Consider the following 22,169-nt stretch of genomic DNA (forward strand, 5'->3'; position numbering starts at 1 on the left):
AGAAATTTGTTCCTCTGAATTTTGCTATACTACCAGTATGGTCCCCGGGATGGGTCTCTGCCAAACTGTAGGCTCTCCTGGCATGGGGGTGACCTTTCTAGCAGGTGGTTTGGATGGAGATTTTTATTTTAAGAATGTTATGTATTGCTATATATTCTGTTTGCCCTGGCTGCAGAGTCTAAGAACACCAGAATTTTTAATTTTATTGGTATACACATAGTCTTTCCTTTTGAGGGTCCTGAGTGCCTCCCCAGGCTCTCCTCTACATTGTAATGAAGAAGCAGGCTTGTTTAACATGCCATGCCAGATGATCATCAGCAAGTTCTTCTTATAAGCAGACTGGGCATCACCTCTTTTTTTTCAATAGCAATTTAGTATTAATAAAAAATACAAACTAAATCAGAAATATGTGCTCCCACTGATTTTCTCCCTTGCTCCCTGCGAGGGTGGCCTTGTAAAGCTTTCAGTGGAAGAGATAATGCAAAGATCTATTGGCACCCTGGGATAGATGTATGCTCCTGTAAAGAAAAGGCAACATATGATCAAAGAATGGTCTCTCTATATCTTAACGACAGTTTGGATACCACGTTTTAATAAACCCGTTTGGCCTCTTTCATTTCATATAATTATTTATCTAGACTCTCAAGATTCATAGTACTCTTGAACACTTACATAATTTCTAATTAAGAAATAAATGGCTTCCAGGAGAGTTACCAAAATGGTCATGTCTATTTAAATATGCAAGAAACTTAACTCAGGCATCCCAACACACCAGGGTCCCTGTGGTCAGCTTCAGGAGTAATGTGTTCTTGATGCTTTACTGGAAATGCACTCCACCACTATCCAAAATCACAATAAACTCTGCTTGTGGGCCAATGTTGAGCTTCCAAAGCTGGTGGACAATTCTTCTACCTCTCACTATCCCACTGTCATTTAGGATCCTGCTGTTCTCCTGCTTTCCCCCTACCACAACCACCCCTTCAACCACTGTCCAAAGTCAGAGAGTCTGATGGGAGTTTTCCTGGTGGCTCACTGGCACTGCTCTTCTTAACCTTTTATCTGTACTTGGAAAAGTTGCCTTTCATACGGGAAAATTTTGCAGCTTCTGTTGTTTGTTTAGATCCACAAATACATGGATATTTCTTCAGATGAGCCAAACCAGTTAAAAAAGTTCAAGTGGTAAATGAACAGTTTAACAAATTACTTCAAGTCTTAGATCTTTGTTGCAGCACCCTTTCTCTTCCGTGCCCAGCAATTCCTCCTCCATAAGTTTCATTATTTCAGCAGGCCAGACCATAGCTAAAAATTGCTTCACCACCAGGATGGATACTCTTTTACTGGGCAGCTCTTTGAAATCCAAGCTAGAAGCATGTCCATTGACCCCGGTACCACCAGAGACTGGGGACACTTGGGCCCACAGATGTGACAAACATGAGAGAACTGAGAACAGAATGTGTCAGAATGACACACTGGGAAGGAGATTATCCATTTCTCACAATTTCCCCCATATTTTATGTTCTAAATTCCTCATTTGTGCCACAAAAAAACCCTGAAAACTCTACTGTGCCTGTGGTGCGACCTGCTTTCCTTGTGATACATTAATTCCCATCCCATAGTGCATCAAAAGGTGATAAAAGACTTACATGGTCTTTTACCACAAAAGTGCAAATTGTGAGGACATGCAGTCCTGGTACAGACTCTCTGACCTGTGCTGCTCCTGCAGCTCAATTTTGTTGTCGCAGGTGATGAATCAGCAGAAGCATGCATGCCAAATTTTGTAACACAGAGGAAGCTTAAGTTAAATCAAATTCAGTTCCCATAATACAAATTAGCTGGAAAGCAATGACAGAGATAATATTTTAAATATTAGCCTGAATCACACCCCAAAACTGACAACACCTAATTTTAAGGGGACAAACATTTTGTACCTCTGGGAATATGCATAGTGGAGATAGTGCAATGCCCTTTATTTAGGACTGGTTTCTCACAGCTCACAGCCTGTTATCCTGTTATTTAGATGACTAAATCACAAATGCACGCTCAAAACTCCAATTTAGAATTGGCTTGGCTGTCTCTGTACACACTGTATCTGTCATGCTTAGCTGCTGCTACTGTTTTGCTATCAATATAAATGAATCATCCTCTGAATCACTTCAGATTTTCTCTCAGAGATCTTTTAAGAGCCATTATAATACTGTTATTCTGAATGTCAGCTCTCAATGAACCAGAAGGTCTGATGTCAGTGGTAAGACTCACCAATAGCTGGAACAGGCTCCAAATATCACATGGTAAATCAGATTTCCAACAGTCCTCTTTTTATTGCTTTCTCCTTCCTCTGTGACTTCATCTCTTTGCTTCTCCTCCCCGGTATGTCAGATTCATAATATTTTGGGACGGCAAATTTCTCTAGTTAGTGAGTCTGCAAAGCACTATAGATGCTCACTTTAGCACAGATATTACAATAAGTCTGAAGAGTGAATGTAGATTCCCATCCCAGCTGGACCAGGCACCTTCAGGTTCTTTGAAAACACATCCCAGAACCAATAAAATATTGAAGTTTACAGGTTTAATAGAAACTGGTCAAGAAGCATTTTCATTTGAACTTGCATTCATGTTTTAAAATCATCTCTGATTCCTAACTGTGTCTTCATTCATCAGCATTGATTTCTTACTAGATTCTTCTGAAAGACTGGACCTTTGTCTAATCCTGTTCATAGGAGAGACATTTAGCCTGAAAGAACAAGATTAAGTACTTGACAGAATTAATTTATATCAAAGCATGCATTCTTCCTACAGTCATATATGTCAAACAAATTTATTTCAATTATACTTTAAATCTGAACAGAAAATAATGTGAAGTGATTAATTAGTTATATTAGTATTGGAATTAGTACTTAATATAGCAACAGTTTGTGGCTTTTTCAGTTTCCGAGGTAGAACAGTATTGCTTTCAGTACACCAAAATTTTCTTTAGGATTAAAAAAATGCTTTTTTTCAACTAGTCCCACATTAAAAACAAAATGAAATGGTGGAGCAACCATCCCAGCGAAGCGCCTTTGTTTTTTATGTAAAACATAGAAAAAATCTTGCCTAAGGCAACAATCTATGACATAAATGCAGAATTGCTCAGAAATACAAGACTGCAGCCAAAGAAAGTTAGTGTTTCTAGGATGGTTATGCCCATATGGATTATGTCCAAAGGCCTACCAGGACCAAGGAGTGCCATGAGTGGCGACCTGCAGCTATCAGGGCTGCTGCTCCTTGTACAGCACTTGACAGCCCGCAGCGTGGCTGGAGGGTCAGGCTGGCACAGTTTGACCCACATCAGTCCCTCCTGCTGTGATGGATTCTGTGTCTTTGCACTGTCTAAGAGGTATCTTTTCAAATGACCAGCTACTGAGACCTCAGCCAGGAACAAAGAGAAAGAGCTCACCAGCTGATAAAAGTCTTTATCCCATCCCTCAGTTCTAAATTTCAGTTTCTGCAAGCTTTACACGGCACACGGTAAGAGGTTTCACTGTGTCTTCCATCACTTTGAATTAACAGTGATAATAATAACACTTAACCTTTGTAGAGTTCTTTCTGTCTCCGCAATGCTTAACTAACATTAGCTAATCACATTACAACGGCTGGGCTTATCATTCCTACTCTTTACAGGGCCACCATGAATAATCTGATAATTATTTCTTTAGCCGATATAAACAGCTTGTCCACTCTTCTGTCATTTTCTATTTTGCTTAAGCTATAAATATCTGATATTAACTAAAGAAATGATGAAGTTTTTCAGGATCACCCCACACTAAAGCAGATAATTATGTTAATGTGATAGATCTAAAAATGAATATAAGCATTTTACTATATTTTTAAGTACCTATATCCTTAATTATGAGCATCTGCTAAGGATTACATTGTTCAAGAATGAAAATGTGTGAATTACTTTGTCTGGAATCTGTTCATATCAATTATTTAAAAGCACTCTGTATTTATTGCTTCAAACATTAAGTACTGGCATACTATGCCAATAGCACCATACTGTAGCAATGTATAAGTAAGAGTAGGCAGGGACTGTGGTTTAAGCAGCTTACAGTTAGTATTCAAACTCTGTTTGATTGTTGAGAAGCACCAGACTGTGTCTTTCCCACACCCTTCTCAATAAATTTATAACTTCATGCCTCAGATAACCAGCAGAGGGTTCAGGAAATAAGAATTGCAAACTTACCACATTTTATCCAAAGGTAACTATTTATGTAGAATGATCTCTCAGTAGCAAAGAAATTAATTTCTAAATTCAGGAGTGAAATTAATTTTTTTGACAGATACCTGTTTTTATATGCTCTCCTTATTCAGTGGAATAGCACTATTGCATTATCTCATGAGATCTACCATGTTTTAGGCCATGATTGATTGCCAGTCATATTGAGGATCTCAGCTGAATGTAATGCAAACTGCTGGCAGTGATGGTGCATCTTCTTTGGGGTCCTGACCCTTGATTTCTATTTTAAGACCCAATTGCTTTGAGCCCGCATCCATGGGCCTCTGTACTTCACAGTTCTTGTATTATCACTCCCCAGCTTTATCCAACATACAACACGAACTAGACTTCAACTTTACTGGCATATGACACAGAATCAGTCATCTCTGACCCAGTCCCTAAGAGATGAGCAGATCCCATCATTATTCCTTTATTAATACTGCTCTGCGTGCATGGTGCTTTATTTGGAAAAGATGAGTCACTGCTACAAGAGATCTCACCCTACAAATAAGATGTGCCACGTGGAATGATGACAGTAAAATGACTGAGGAAGGAATACATTTTAATATATTAATTTATTGAAAGATTTTGTGAAAATTTTCCTTTACATTTGTATCTTTTTTGTCCAACAAATGCTATTCAAAAGCAAAAGATAAGGTGCTATGGTCAAAATGGGACTAGGCCCATTCCTCTTGCAAGCTCTTCTGTAAGTGCAGAAAGGACAGAACTCGTTCAGAAGAAGGTCCTGTAGTGCTTTGTCAACAAAATTTTTCTTACCTACCAAAAGAGATAGTAAAATGAATAATGACTCATCTCACTAGGCACTGAACTTCAGCCCTAGTGGGAGAATACCACTCATAAGAATACCACCTGTTTCAGCTACAGGTCTGAAACAAATACTTTTACACAGCTATAGGTACTCCATAAACATAAGTGAACAGTTCTCTTGCTTTAGTCTGTGAAAGAGCATCCTCCCTCTGCACCAGGGCACAGGGATCTGACAGAAAACCTATTCCAGCCCTACAGGTGCTCCTTGTGGATGTTCCCCTCAGCCACCCCAGTACCTCAGCAGCATCTACTGATACAAACCCTACCACCAAAAGTCAGGACAAGGAAAGATAATTTTTACTTTGAAAGGCAAATCTAGCAAATATTTACTGGGGGAAATGGCAGTTTTGACTGTCCAGCCTGGACATCGTTAATATCTTGCACGCCTGTAATAATGGACAACAGGAAGTACTTTATTTTCCTAGGTATTCCTTGTCATGGTAAAGATGTAGTTTGATCCTTCCAGCCAAATTAACACAAAGCAGAGTATTTCAGTCCTTGTCACCTACGTTGTCACACTGCACACCAGCGGAATATTTTGTTTAAAACAAGTTTTTGTTGAAAACAAGAAGGTACCTAAGCCCAGTAACCGTGAGGGTCAGGAGGAAGCCATTTCCTGGGAACGCCTGGAGTCTGGGACCACCGTGACCATCCGTGACTGCACAGGTAGGTAGGGTTTTTAGTTATGAGCAAAGGAAGAAAGGGTGACATTGAAAGGAGTCACCAGCACTCTTGGACAGTTTCTGCATTGTTGTGTTATACTAGACCTGCAAGTCCTGCACCTTTCCACAGAGCCATACAGGGCTCCTATTAGAGATGGCTCCTATCAGAGATGGCAGGCTCTGAGGGAGGCAGAGCGGGATGGCAGCCGAGCAGCGCTGCCTGCTCCATTTCCTCAGGCGTGTCGGGAAGCAATTCCGCCTGGCTCAAGGCACGGCTGGGCTGTAACTAAGGGGATCGTGTTCGTCTGTCTGGAAGGGTTCCTGCACCCGAGGCAGCCCGCATGGAGCGCGGTGTTTCCCCGGACCACCCCGCCTGGTTTGAACGCGTGGTGCTCGCAGAAAGCCGCGTGTGACAAAGGCGACGAACAAAGGGATGGCTGTGGCAGTGTCGGGAATGCCGGCTGCTCCCGGCCTGGAGCAGCACCGCTAATTGGCCCTGGGCTCGTTCTGTGTTCTTACATTGCCACCCTCTGACAGCCCGGTGGATTGAACCCCGGCCCCTCGGCCCGCTGCTGAGGCCTGAGCCTGAGCACAGCACACGGAAATGCATCGTCACTGCCACGCTCTGACTTCAATCTCTGGCTTGAATCTCTTGACTTGAATCTTAGGTTCTTTAGTAAGGCTTCCCGGATATTTGTCATCTATTGCTATATGAGAAAGATTTGTTCAAAAGCTGATTTGGGGATGTGTAGCAGAAAGATAATTCAGCTCAGCGCAAAAATCCATATCAAACTCCATGAGTGTCCCAGAGGAATCAAAGATGAGGAATGGTGTTACCCTGTGCCTGATAAATGAAACTAAGGCATTGGCTATATGGATGTCATGCTGTGACTCCAGCCAGCATTGAAGTATCAAGCAGCCATTTGCTCACTATCGTTGTGCAGAATGTGGGAGAGAATCAGAAGAGTAAAATATGAGAGAACTTGTGGGTTGAGATAAAGATAGTTTACTAGATAAAGAAAAACAAGGAGTTCATTCAGCACTTCCCATGGGCTGGCAGGTGTTCAGCATCCCCAGGAAAGCAGGGCTCTATCACGTGGAACAGTTACTTGGGAAGACAAACACCATCACTCTGAACTCCCTCCTCCCTTCTTCTTCCCTCAGTTTTATGTGCTGAATGTGATGCCATATGGTCTGGAATATCCCTTGAGTCAGTTGGGGTCAGCTGTCCTGGCTGTGTCCCCTCTCAAATTCTTGCACATCCCCAGATTATTCACTGGTGGGGCAATATAAGAAGTAGAGAAGGCCTTGGTGCTGTGTAAACTCTCTTCAGCAACAGCAAAAATATCTCTGTGTTGTCACGCCTGTTTTCAGCACAAATCCAAAATATAGCCCCATACTAGCTACTGTGAAGAAAATTAACTCTATCCCAGCCAGAATAAGCATTTATTGAGGAATCACAGAAGTGAACAAAATGTTAAAACCAAACTGCCCAAGTGCATTGTACACAGAGACTTTGAACACTAATCCACCTACAATAATAGCATCCACTGCTGCTGTTGAAGATGTTTACCGTGTATTGGGGGATACATTTTGTCATCCTGACCTACCTTCCCACCAAGAGCTTGCCTGGGAAAACATAAAATTTGTATCTGTGTGAATGTCAAATTATATAACACCTAAAGGGCACAAAATGCAGGGCACAAAGTAAACACATTTGCTCATATGAAATGTGAAAGGTAATTTTACATAATGATTACTTTCAGCCAGAATTGCTTACATTTGAGAGAGCACTCCATGAAGGATAACTGAAAAGCAAAAAGCTATGCATATGTTTTTGAAACAGGGAGGATTATGTATGATGTGTATGGCATCTTACTTGATACCTTCTTAAATCATTGTATTAGCAGAAGAGAGGCATGGATAAACTGGAAGGAGCACAGCAGAGGTTTTACCAAGACAGTAAAGGGCACAGAACATGTTGTACAATGAGAAGCTGAAGGAGCAGGTTGGACACACAGTCCCACACAATCTGATCTAATTTTGATGAATTTCTGCCTTTCAAAGTTAGACCAGTCTGTGGGGGCCTGAATATATGTATTGTTATAATAGCAATAAGAATACAACACCAGACAACTTTCAGAGCTCCTTGCCAACTTACATTTTTCTGTGGCTAGGGTGTACTTTCCTGGGCATGTGGACCGTGTTGTTCCACCGTGTGCATCTTGGGTTTACTTCCTAGATTTAGTCCCTCCCTATCTCAGATAAAAGTGGTGCTGTGAGGCAGGTCCCTGTTTCAGCACCAGGAAAGAAGAGTGTAAAACCCACCAAAAAAGATTTACTGCAAATATGGAGTGTTGGTCCTAAGACAGAGGGCTCTTTGCTACTTTTTCTGTCAGGTTGTTTCACCAGAATGTGAAGTTTTACATATACATTCTTCTGTCTAGAGAGGAGAAATTATACAGCTTTTTTAGTGGCCACAGAAAAAGGCAACAGAAAAACCTCTTTTTAAATTTTTAATAATCTGTTTATTTTCACAATACAAATCTAAGGCCCATTAAATATGTTACATATTACAACTTCACTTGCATGTCGCCTTAACTTTGAGCTGAATTTTGGCATAGTACCTATAGTGGATACGACTCAGAAATAAATATTCTCTCAAATAACTGTTGAGGTTTGGAGGTTGTGGGATATTTTTTTTAATTTGTTTGTTTTGTTTGGGTTTTTTTCTTTAATAATTCCTCTTCTGTGGCTTTGTTATACCTCTGGAAAGAACACCTGAAGCGTCAAAAAAGCATTCCTGGACAGAGTTTATGTGAAACTTGAAAATAAATGGAAACCATTTAAAAAAGTATAGAACATTATTGTGAGACTGAAACTCTAGGAAGTGGCACCATCCAGTAATAAAGCATAAATAAATGAAACTACTAAAAATAGCTTGATTTTCTTTGTTTATAAGAGCAGGTGTTTCTGTTTATTCAAGGGAATAATGACTAGATTTTTTACACAATGTTTATTGCCACAGTATTTAACTACAGCTGAGAAAATCCTCAATCACAGTTCCATTTATTTACTCATCTAACTTTATATTTCTTTCTATAAAGATTTGTATACTGCAAAGCTTTTTAAGCATATTGTCAGAAAAAACAGATACTGAGACACCAAAATTAGAATAAATTCTATAGTTAATAAGAAAAATTTTGGCTGAAATGAGAAATAAATTTTACATCTCGAAACACCTATTAAGGGAATAAAATAGCCCTTCTAATTAAGAAATATCAGTGAATGAGAAAAATTCAAATAAATAATAGAATAATTCAGGATAACCATATGCAACATTTTAATGAATAATTTTAAAGAAAAGTCAAAATGAATTTATTTGAAAATAATGCAGAGTTAGAAAATACTAGTGAGAAAGTTCTTAAACTATCCTAAGCATTAGAATATGAAATATTATTCACATATCGTATCCAAAATGCTTAGCTTCAGTATCAGCCTTCTTTGTAGCTAAAACTCAGCATCTGATTTTCTGTCATCTGTAGCTGGAAGATTAAATTGTTTTCCATTTCTCAGTTTGAAATAAACGTAGATGTATGAGGAAGAGCATATTATCCAGCAGAAAAGACTACAAAGGATATCTCTGTTATGGTAAACATGGCTGAAGGAAAACCTAGTGAGGCTAGAGAGCATTATGCTGAATAGATTAGTCATGAATTAAAAGCCTTCTGTCTTGCATTGTCTACAGCTGACAAGACACAAGAAGAGAGGAGACAAGAAGTGACTTAGCTTCTTCTCCACTAAGAGAAGCCAACAGTGAAGAAGCAATACTTGAGAAAACATGGGGAGGTGGGAGAAAATTGTTTCACTTTGCTTTTGTTTCCGACTATCCGAACCTATTTTGGATCAAATTAAATTAATTTTCCCCAGGTTGATTTAATTTTGTCTGTGATGATAACTGCCAACTGGTCTTCCTGTCCTTGCCTTGACCCACATGCTTTCCATCCTATTCTCTCCTCTTGTCCTGTTGCAGATGGAATAAGAGAGTGGATGAGTGGGTGTCTGACCACCATTCAAGGTCAACCCCTTGCAATTACAGAGGAGAGCAATGTAGTACAAGAATAGTAAGCAATAAAAGACACTGATCTAATCAGGACTTGAGTGCTAGTGACACACTCATTCAAATAACTTCTGATATTAGTCTTCAGTATTAAAGAAATTACTTGTGAGTACAATAAATAGAATAAATACATCATTTAAGTATAATAAAATACAGCATTCTGGAGACACAAAGAGAAAAGAAAAAGGTTTCAAGATTGATAGAAAGATGATACTCATAACCAGAATAGAAAAAGTTGCATGTCCAATGTGATTATTGGAATTAATTTTTTCTGACATCCTATGATTTTTACTGCACATAGTTTTAATGATGTATTGATATATATATTGATATATATATATATATATATATATATATATATATATATATATATATATATATATCTTTTTTTTTTTCTTTGTGAAACTAAGTTGTCTAATTTTGTTGTCTTTCCTAAGAAAAACTCTGGTCCAGAAGGCATTCATCATAGCAAAAATCAGTCCAAATTTCTTTTGCTTTGGAAAGCTGTGAGCAGGGGAAAGCAGAAGGTAATAGTGGAAACTGTTTTGCAACTGTAACTACAGTGGCCTAAAATGAATGCCAGCTCTTATGCTCAAAGATGTCCCAGGTGAATAGTTCTGCTTTAGAAAGTATCATTGCGCTCAAATCCCAGGCAGCTGAACAAAATGTCCTCGGTGTTTTCACGGCAGACAGCACATAGTCTCTGTGTTGTTCTGAAATGGGAGTGAGTAGGTGTACACCAGGGTGCTCACATGGTTTCCTGTTTGGGGAGGTTTTTGTCTGATGTTCATTTTAACATTCTGCTTTGGGTAATTTTTCTTCTAAACTCTCTAAAGCACGTAATTAAGGAAGAGGGTTAACTGATTAATTTAATTAAGTTTAAAACTCATTCTAAAGTGTGTGCCAGCTACCAAGAAAACATTTGGAAAAGCTTCAGTTTTATCCTTACTTTCCGGAGTGGGCATTCTTCCAGCCACTGAATCAAGAGGCAGAAAAACCTTCTTAGAAAACCTTATCGAGTCAGCACACATTCTTCTCTTTCCACATCAATGTCTCCCAGATGCCTTGAAGCATCAGTTTCAACAGCTTCCAACATAGCCCCCAAAACTGGCAATCTTTTGATGATGTTAGGAGGAGGAGCACTGATATAGGATCTATGCTGTTCTAGCCAGGGCTACCAGGATCCCACCACATCATGCCCTACACAAGCACAAGGAGAAGGTCTTGCTCTACAAGAGCTACAATCCAAGAATGATAAGAGCAAAATTATTTCCCTCAAAGGGCTTAACTGAAAGAAAGTTAAAAAAACTAGAAGGACAGACATGAATACTTTTTTCTGTGTTGTATATTACCTCAGGAAAGCACATGCAACTCTTTCCCCTCCAACAGGTGGAAGGGGTTCACAGCCTCCAGCTGTGACATGGGGACGTGTCCTGTAGGTGTGCTGACCTCCTTCCACTAAGCACACCCTTGGTAAGTTCACAGATGGGACTAAATTGGGCATTGATCTGCTGGAGGGTTGGAGGCTCTGCAGAGGGATTTGAGCAGGGTAGATTGGTGAGCCAAGGCTGATTGTATGAGGTTCAACAAGACCAAGTGTGAGGTTCTGCACTTCAATCACAATAACCCCATGCAGAGCTACAGACTGAGGGAAGAGTGGCTGGAAAGCTTCCCACTGGAAAAGAACCTGGGGGTGCTGGTTGACAGTGGGTGAACATGAATCAGCATTTGCCCAGGTGGCCAACAAGACCAATGGCATTCTGGCTTTTTTTCAAAAATAGTGTGGCCAGCAGAACCAGGGAAATTATTGGCTCCCTGCACTCAGCACCAGTGAGGCTGCACTTCAAGTGATATGTTCAGTTCCAGGCCCCTCAATTCAGGAAGGAAATTGAGGCACTGGAGCAAGTCCAGAGAAGGGGAACAGAGCTGGTGAAGGGTCTGGAGAACAAGTCTGATGAGGAGTAGCTGAGGGAGTTGGGGTTGATGAGTCTGGAGAAAAGGAGGCTCAGGTGAGACTTTATCACTCTCTACAAGATCTGAAAGGAGGTTGTAGCCAGGTGATGGTTGGTCTCTTCTCCCAAGAAACAAGTGAGGGGGGAGGGGAAATGGCCTCAAGCTGCATCAGGGTAGCTTAATGTTGGATATGAGGAAGAATTTGAGAATTCACTAAAAGTGAAGTTGTCAAGCATTGGAATAGGCTGCCCAGGGAGGTGATGGAGTTGCCATCCCTGGGCCTGTCCAGGTAACAACTGGATGTGGCACTTAGTGCTCTGGTCAAGTTGTCTGGATGGTGATTGGTCAAAGCTTGGACTCAATGACCTTGGAGAACTTTTCCAACCTAGATGATTCTGTGTGATTCTGTGATTCCATTATGTTTTTTCTCACAATCACCAATTGCTGTACACTATCCCAACTGAGCCCATGTCCAGTGTGGGGCAAGTTTTGAATGGCATGTCTGCCTGAGAGCGTGCAGCAGCATGGGCAGTGGAGGTCAGGAGCAGGAATGGCAGCACTGACCTCACGTAACCTGAGCAGACCTTCACTTCTTGTGCTGGAATGAGTCAGCGTGGCATTGGCATGAGCAATCCTCAGAGTCAACCAATGGCACACACGGAAGGAGAGGGAGGATTCAGAAGTAAACAAATATTTAGGCAACGGAGCCTTTTAAAGTTCAAGATGCTTTGCTTATACTGTGTCTCAATGGGAAAGGAGAACTCAGCCGAGACTCAAAGGAGATTAGACAGATAAAAGTTGAAAAAGAAACGGGAAAAATGTGTCAAATCCAAGCAAATAGGACAAAGCAACAAACTGTCAGACAGAAACAGAAGACCAGCAATTATCACCGTAAAAAATAACAAATAGGTAGTCAAAAATCAGAAACAAGAAAAAAAAACAAACATTCACGCAGGCAGACTGAGTTCAACTTCCACTATTTTTATCTAATTCTGGTGTCCCTGTTAATCAGATTACAGCTAAACCAGTGTTGTAAGAAACACAGTGAGGAGCGTCAGGACTCAGCTCACTCCAGGTGGTTCTATCACAAGGTTTGTTCCAGGGTGGGAAATGTGCAAACTCATTTCACACGAAAATATGGCAATTCCACTCTGTGTGAAAATATCAGGAATCTATCTGGATGCACAAGTCTCTTTCCTCCAGCATGCTTTTCCATGAGAGAGAGTAATCCAGCTCTACATTTTTCAGCAGTATACCCACGAGGTTTTTCCTATTGATACACATATTTTGAAGATCAAAGATAGCACATGAGAGAAAAGATATTTATTTCACTTACAATATCAAAATGTAATTCCCCTGACCTGTTCAAGCTTCATAATGGGATTTGTGTGACCAATATCTAACATCTGTTTTGGGCTTCAAATTGACATTTTTATCCATGGAAAACTCTAGCTTAAAGACTTGTGTTTCAACACCAGCTGGAACAATAGCAAGCTCAAATACAACACACAGTTCAGTTTGGAAATCAAATGACTGATACTGGTCACAGTGTGGATGGAGAACTGTGAATATGCACTCATTCATGTTAGGATTGCCCACAATACAAAAACTTAAAGGCAATGATAATTTTCCTACTAGCTGGTTTCCTACTAGTTGCAAAAGTTCTAGAAAGAAGGTTTTTTTCCCCAAAATATTGTCTGAAAACCAAATTTTTTTTTTTGCTATATCCATGTACTCCAAAAAGCAATCTTTATTAGTGAAGGGAAATATATTTTACCTCTCGCAGTGTGGGGGAAGAGAAAAATTAAGGTAAGAAGCAGCTGCCTCCCCAAAAAGACAGTAGAATAATTATTTTGCAGAACAAGCCCCTTGCAGAACAAGAACAGCGTTGTTCACATGAGACATCAGAGCCAACACAGCAAACTTTACTGGCATGAGCAAGGGGAGGGTGCACATGGTGCTTACACGGTCCATAAAGTGGTTGCATAGCAATTTCTTTGGTTATTGTGGTGATGATGTTAACTAGAAATATCAAAAGGCACTTTTAATTGGCAAAATAGTTTTCAGTCCAAAACACAGCTATCAGCTTGCACTATTTCTACCTTCTAGATAACCCCTCCTTTTTCTTTTCACCTTTTTCCTGTTGTTTCTTTGTTTGTGGTTTTTTGTTTGGTTGGTTGGTTTTTGTCTTTTGGGTTTTTTATTTATTTTTCTGTCATCCCAAAACTTGTCTGGAAAGTCAGGGAGAAAAACACCATTTAACATGAGAGAGGTTCATGTCTGTATTGTCACACTCTCCTGAATAAAAATAAAAAAAGGGATTGAGTCATTCTCAATGGAAAAAATGGTGCAAACTTTGTGCCGTAGTGGTGTGTTCAATTTTTAAGGGTTTCTACAAGCATCCCAACAGGGCTCTTGTGAACATTGTTAGAAACTTGAATAACTGTCTTACGCCAATAATTCAGCAATTGACATTTCCCTATGTTTAATAATGATTTAGACAGAGTTTATTGGGGACAACAGAGTTTACTGGGGACAACAGGAGAACACGATAACATAGTGGCTCCGGGAAAGAACAAGATGACAGCGTGCAAGATTGCCATTTTCTACCCCAATTTCTCAGTCCTCTCCCCACAGCCACAGCCAAGGTAGCCAACAGCTATCTTCCCCTAACTCAGTGTCTAGGTTGACAGGATTCTCTGTGGATCATTTTATAGGGCTCCATGGGTGATTTCAGCTGAAGAGACACAAACTCAGTGATACAGCCGTGCTGCGGCTGCATGGCATCTGCTCTGCTCTGGCCTGCTGGTGTTCTCATTCAGGCCCTGAACAGCTGGACACATCTCCCATGCATCTCCCCCCAAAGTTTCATATATTTTTCAGAATAGAATTAAAGGTCCTTAGTAAGCCCTCTGCCTACAACAGAAACACTTCCTAGTCAAATGTCATTTTTTCACTCATAACCCATTTCCAGCACACCCAGGGCCTCCCATACCCTGGGCATGTTTGCCTGTAGACTTTTAAACATGAATGCCAACCTTATATTCACTTCAACAGTAACATTTCATAGCTTATTTTTAAACAGAAAATTTATAAACTGTTACATAACTGACATGCAACAGAGGCCTGGCCCATCCAGTAATTCCCTCTTTTTCAAAAGCAGATGCAGGCAGAGCATTCATTAGCTTGGCAGGAAGCTTTGTACCTCTCCAGGCATTCTGGGCCGCTTTCTCCTACTTCAGTGTTGGGTATTAAGAGTAAGCTCGTCTTCTTTATGGCTTCAGACCACCGGGTTTACAGACATTTATGGCAGCTTTAGTGCCTCCAACATAAATTATAGGAAGCAACATAAACAAGTGATTCCATGCATTCCCAGGAGCTCTGTAAGTGACAGGGGTGAAGGCTGTCCAGAGGCAAGAAGTACATGGATGACAGTCTTGCTCCCACACAGACTTTGTCACCTGTAAGGTAACTGCTAAAATGACAAAAAGATCCAACAGCTCCAGAAACTGTTACTGAAACTGATTGGTACTTCTTAACCTGCCTTACATTGGTGAGGGCAAAAACAAGGACTAAAGCAGTAAACAGTCCTACCTCCCACCCACCCCCAGCCTGCAGCAGAGTGACCAGAGGGATTACAAGGGAGAAATGGAAAGTCTAGGTCTCTCTGGGCCACTGACTTAACGTTCGTCTGTGTGATTGTGGTTTCCAATACAGAATCAAAATAGTTTCTAGTAGCAACTAGTTGTAAACATTTGAGAACCTGATGGTAATGAACTCACTCTCCAACAAACAAACAATAGAGTCATCAAGTACTACAATTTCAGTCCTGTAAATATAACACCAGTGAATATTGGTGAGCTGCAATCTAAACACCTCACTCTGGGCTAATACCATTCTTTAGAAAACAAACACATGCAGATGGGATTTGTTGTCAGAATAGGATCAGGATTGTAAATGAGTGAGGTCATTCCCAATAATGCTGCTGTTGTAAGAGCAGGTCCTTGGTAGTTGCTGGGAGCAGCATGTTGTTTATTATCAGATAAATACATAACATTAGTCTTCCTCTGTTTCAAGAAAAGAGGGCACACAACATTTAGGGAATGAGTTATGTAGATTACTTCTCAAACCTGCAAGGGAAATGTCTCTCCTTTTACAATGAATTTGCATAATAAGCACAATTCTTTGCCAAAGAGTGATAAATACAAATGTGTTGTGACATAGGACTTCTGCTTCATTCACCTCATTATAATCTCAGGAAATTGAGCCTTGTTACACATGGAAGCAGTTGAGCACAGCTAGGCAAAATTGCCTCCCAAGGAAACACATCTGTCAGAATCAGTGGCAAAAGCAGACTACCACTTGTCCAGAGTCTTGAGGCACACTCCCTCTATTTATCACATTACAGTGTGGAAATTCTTTGATAATTAACAGTTAAAGATAGTAGAAAGAAGTAAAAATATTTGCTCTTTTTCTTAGCTAATGATGTACCACAAAATATTTTCATTTTTTTCAAGACAAATATGAAAGTAGAAAAATATTCTGTAGAAAAGATCAGAACTTGGTTTTCAACTAGATCAAGAAGAATCATGTTCTGTGAGTCCAGGAAAGCATACAAGTTTCAGATTTACCTCTCCATCCAGTTCACTTCACCAGTTTTCCTTAGTTCCTAAATCCGTTTCATAATAAGAAGATATTTTTTCAAACAGAAGGGTTAAGCTGAAACCAAAAGAAATTTGTGTCCTTGATAAAAATGTGCTGTATGAATATGGGGAACAAAAGTTCCTGTCCCAAAACACATGATAGATCACAATTCTGTGCTGAGACCTGTATCCTTTATGATAGCTACCTAGAGAGATATTTTATGGTATACCTATCTGTTGGTAGCTACCTGCTTTGAAAATTAACCCAATTATTCCTGGATTCACCTGACCTGATTTAATGGATGAGTCAATATAGGGTGATATAGGGGAGCAAATGTTTTCATTGTATGCCTCTCTCCCCACCTGCTGTTGAAGGAGCCAAGGTGACTCTGTTTCTAACTTTGTCCCATACTGTACCCTGATGTCCTTGAGATGTAACTGTGCCCAAATGCCCAAATTACACAGACTAGATTCTCACTCCAGCAGATTGTCACACAGGAAACTTCAGCAGAAACAAGAGTGCATCAAGATTTTAAGGAAGGGTATGTATTTAGATCCATGGGAATACTAGCTGAGTATTCCCATTAACAGGATCCTTCCAGATACTCAATTTCTTTCTCACAATTTACCTGGAGACTCAGCTATGATAAAAAGATGTATTGGCTAGTAGCATCATGCAAATCAAAGGGTGAAAGCTGGCTGCCTGTTTGTGTGCTTGCCCAGACTTTCTGCTGCAAAGGACTGTACAAAAGCTAATTTTTTCCAGGAGGGACTGTGATGAGCTCTGACCAGGCCTCTTGGAAACTCATACAACTCATACTTCAAATGGGTGCAGCACATTCTTCCGTCTCATTCCATATCTGGCTGGATCTGCTACAGGCTGTCTCCATCTTTCCTCACATCCAAATATGTCCAAGAGTGGCCTCAGTGGATGCAGCTATCAGCTCTAAAGAATGATGGAAAATGAGGGTTTCTGAACAATGTTGTTGCTTCCAAAATTGTACAAAGGCACAATGTAAAGCTGGCTGAGCTTAATATTATGAATGCCAGTGGAGCTTAAAGATTTTTCTGCTGCCTTCCAGGGGAGTAACTGTTCAACTCAGACTGAGAGAAGGAGGCAAAGCCAGAGAGATGCAAAGACAAGAACTCATTTAAGAAATGACTGACAAAGAGACTGAAGGGAAGCTGGGAAGTTCTGTCTAAAGATTCTTCTGTGAAAGAGGACCTTACCTGCTTGTAACTAATCATGCCAGCAGATTTACTGATCATATATAAATTCTCTCCAGGATAGGTACAGGGCCAGTTCCAGGCTAAGTATCTTGAGAAATTAGTATTCTGACACTTTGACAGCCATGAGTTCAGGCTGGGAGAGGAAAAGACAAGGCAGGACAGACAGACAGCTGTCAGGACATCAGTGAATGTGGGCTTACTGCCTCTGAAGAGGACAGACACCCTTATTTCCCATCACTAGCCCATAGCTAACAAAAACCTGCCCCTTCTCAGACCAGTGTGAGTCAATGGGGATTTTGAGGTTTGGCTGCTAGCACAGCGTGTAGCCAGCACTCAGGTTGTTTTGCTGTCCTCTGGAAATGCATCACTTTCCGAAATTCCATCCCCTGACCAAGCCTGGTCTCAGCCTTGGTGCTGTGTACTCTGTCTCCACACATGTCTTTTTTTAGTAACATTTAACTTAAGCTGTTTGATTTGTTAAAGTGAAATCAGATCTATCTTGTTACAGACCATAGAAATTAGAAGGGGCCTAGATGAAAATCCAGTCTAGATCTGCAGAAAGAAGCCATTCTGCACTGCTATAAAAGGTATGGTGAACACGGGGCATGCAAAAACAAAGTGATCTTAGAAAGGTTTGGGTTGGAAGGGACCTTAAGAGAACATCCAGTTCTAATCCTCCTGCCATGGATAGGGGCACCTTACATGAGACCAAGTAACAATATCAAAGAATTATATTATTATATATTTTGACAAGTGGTTGGGTGTCAAGGTGATCAATCTGAACATTAAAAAAATATTCATTCTCTGGTGTCAAGATTATTCAACCACTGGCTGAAAAAATCTGTTACTACTAAAATTAATTTAGTTCAAAATTAGTGCAGAGGTTTTGGAGTCACCACAATAAAAAACAAACATCAGTTAATAACACTTGCAAAATGAGGCTTTGTCCTGCAGAAAGACTGAAAAAGATAATTCCTTTTACATGGGGAACAAAGCACAACTACATTAAATTATAAATTCACCAATAAAAGGCAGTTTGGGCAGAATTATTGAGGAGGAATGGGGAGAGAGGGATGCCCAAAGCTGCTGAGAGTAGGAGTTCCCTTCCATTTTATTCTGCTGCACACTATCCCATGCAGCAGAGTTCATCTGCTACACAGAGGGCATGTCCTGCATTGATTCCTGTGGCCATAGATGAACCCAGCCAGCAGAGTTCAGAGGTGGCTTTCTCCATCTGTCCCAGCCACAGCTAGAATATAGAGATCTCTAGATATTTTTTTTCTGATGTAATAAAAGAGGATGAAACAAAGATAAAACTAGATGTTAGATGTACTTTAAATATGACATGCATAAGGCCAATGAAACCATAATTCATTAAATACAAATTCTGCAGTGATCTGTAAAGTTAATGCCTCAAGATATGCCCTGGATATTATGTGTAACTTCTTAGTCACCCACTTCTGGAATCCAGCCTTATACACAAAGAGTGTAGGGAAAATTCAGACCTAGAGGATAGGTGTGTGGGGTAAGAAGAATTAAATGCTAGAAGTTTGCTGGTAAATGTCAAGAGTGTTAGCAATGTATCTTGCACCTTTGTCTGAATTTTTCTATCATCTCATTTTCTGTTGTATTTTGCAGTGACAAATTTCTTTCATTTGTAAGACTTCAATGCCCTCATATGTGCATCTTTACCTGTCTATGTGTATATTTTATTGTTAATTTGAGGTAAGTTTTAGGAAAAGAGGAGTAGTCACACAGTTCTGAGCCCCATGATAGGTTCAAGCCCCACAGAAAATTACTACTTTTCAAGATGAGGCAATTTATGCAACAAAAGCACCATTGTCTCATCACTTATTATTTTAACTTACTAAAAAAGGGTCATATGCTCGCTCTCTGGCTGATCCTTTGGGTAAAGATTCTGCACTGTGGACAACAAAATTATATATACGTACATGAATATATATATATATGGGTGTGTGTGTATGTGCATGTGTGGACATATATACAAATTTTCATTATTATTTTCAAATGTACTGCACATTCAGAAGAAACTTAAGCCATAGTGATTTTATAGCAGGCCTATTACTGGATTATCCCCTGATTCAGTACATTTGAAATATTATAAACATCACAGTATTGTCAGAATTCCTGACAAGAGCATCAATTTTAAATTATGGAAACATTTGGATGGCAATCTATTTACAATGGACACAGTGAAGCATTCAAAAATATTGAATTATGTGACAGGATGGGGGGAGAAAGGAATATGATCACCATTTTTTTTCCAGGTATTTTTCCAGACTGACCTTCTTGCAATACAGTCAAGGGTTAATATGGCTATATCTCAAATCTTGTTTCAAAACTGGGAAATGTCATGTGTTTTTTGCCTAGGACACACTTAGAAGTGTCCTCCTAACTGTTTAGCTAACAACTTGGAGTTAACAGTCAGTTTTGTCACAAATGTAAGTTTGCAAGACCAAAACATTGAAGATGAAAATACTAATAACATTTGATGACTCTGGGTAATACACCAACCTTTCCACACACAGAATTTCCTAGCATTGACTTCAAAGGCCCATTTTTTCTGTCAGAAATATACCATGAGCTTTACTGCTACATTTGAATTTCTCTCAATTTCTCTGCAAAAGAAATGAAATTCTATGAGGTGCTGAGAAAGTTATAATTCTGATTAAAAGATTTCCCTCCCTTACCTTTCTTTTAACTTTTTTATATTTGACAGCCGAGTTGTGAAAGATCAATGATAGAGCTTTGGGCTCAATTATGCCATCAGATAAGGAGTATATCTCTAAGAATCTCTAGCTAATTTATACACAAGAGATGCTTAAATTGGTTCTCTTGTGTAACTTAACATGCACTGAAAGTTCTGCGATTGGGAAGAACGTCAATCAAATCAAGAAGATCCACGCAGAAAGCAAGAACAGATGGTAGATGATGAATGCTGATTTTGGAAAACAGAGAAATAATATAAAAGAGAGGTTTTTTTTCTACTGAACCCAAGCTACTTTTTCTGTTTGTCACTGTTTGATACGTAAGCAGTTTTTCCTGTTAGAGATATTCTTTAAAACTGATGGGTTAAACACAGTTTCTTAATCAACCACTCAGCAGTGCCTAGATTACAGATTAAAATGACTCTGAAAATTGTACATGCGGGTAAGTATGTGATACTGAAATCTGCAAGAATAGAGGTAGCCGTCCCATGTCACTCTCAGGGCATTGCTGCTCGTAATCCTCAAAATTTGGAGTGTCAAGTATTATTAAAGCAAAATACAAAGTAAATTAATTTGAAGTAGGAAGTGCATTCTGTAAACAGTTTATACTGGTCTAAAACTTCACATGAGTTTCAATTTTAGGGTTATAGATTTGTGAATTTTCTTCAGACACTGCATTCATTATGAAAAATCTCAAAATTTGGTATAGATCATGATGTGTGTGTGGATATTGCCTGATAATACTCTGCTGTGAATGAGAGAGATTAGAAAGAAATTTTCTTTATTGTCCAACAAGTCTTTTTTTTCAGTCTCTTCCTCTTTCTTCTCCAAGCAACAAAGGAGAGAGTCCTAGGGTCAATAATAAAGCTGGAAGCTACATGATCTGCTCTCCATTCTTAATCACTATGCAAATTTTTTCTCAATTATTTGCACCTGCTTTTCCCTATGTCCCAAATTTCCTTTAAGTCAATATCTGCCATACTGGCTTTCACTCTAAATCTCTCTTTGAAAGTGGCACACCTTGTGAGGAAGGTGTTGCAGAAGTGTAAAAACAACCTAAGAGCCCCAGAGTGAAGCTTCAGGTGTCAGCTCCTGTGGAATAACAGCTCAATAATTCACTGTGCTGCCAGACTGATTGCTTAAATCTCAGGAAAGAGTCATATGAATGTTTCGATAAATACTTACTCATAAGATGTAGGAAAAGAAGAAGCTGTTATGAATAGCCACAATGTCATGGATATTTCAAACTTCACACTGCCAGTGGGAAAAAAATCTCTACTATTTCTGAAAACAAAATAGAATAAAAGCACCATCTCAGTGGAATAAAAAGTTTGTCTTTGAAAAATAATAGGCTGTAAACAAACATTTAAGGAGCTTTGGAACATTGTGTTTGTACTTCCACCAAATATTTAGCAAAATGTCTGAGAAGCACTACAAACTGGCTTAAACAAATTCAGGCAAATTTTTACAGAGTCAGAAATCAATAATGTTCCTCCAATATTTGAATATAATAAGAGGGATTTATTAGCTGTGGATTGATTCTATGTGGAATTGTTAAGTGGTTAATTGGAGATTCAGCAAAGAATTTAAGGTTGCAGATATAAGCAAGAACTGTTAGTGCATTTATTTCTGTGTCTGCCTGACCCAAAAGTCTTGTTATATTTTCTGGAAACATTTTAAATCCAGCTAGAAAATGTAATTGAGTTCTTATTGTAGCCCTGTATTCTTCTGAGTTAATTGACTTAGTACCTG

This window comes from Zonotrichia leucophrys, chromosome 1A, assembly GCF_028769735.1.
Source record: "Zonotrichia leucophrys gambelii isolate GWCS_2022_RI chromosome 1A, RI_Zleu_2.0, whole genome shotgun sequence".
NCBI lineage: Eukaryota > Metazoa > Chordata > Aves > Passeriformes > Passerellidae > Zonotrichia > Zonotrichia leucophrys.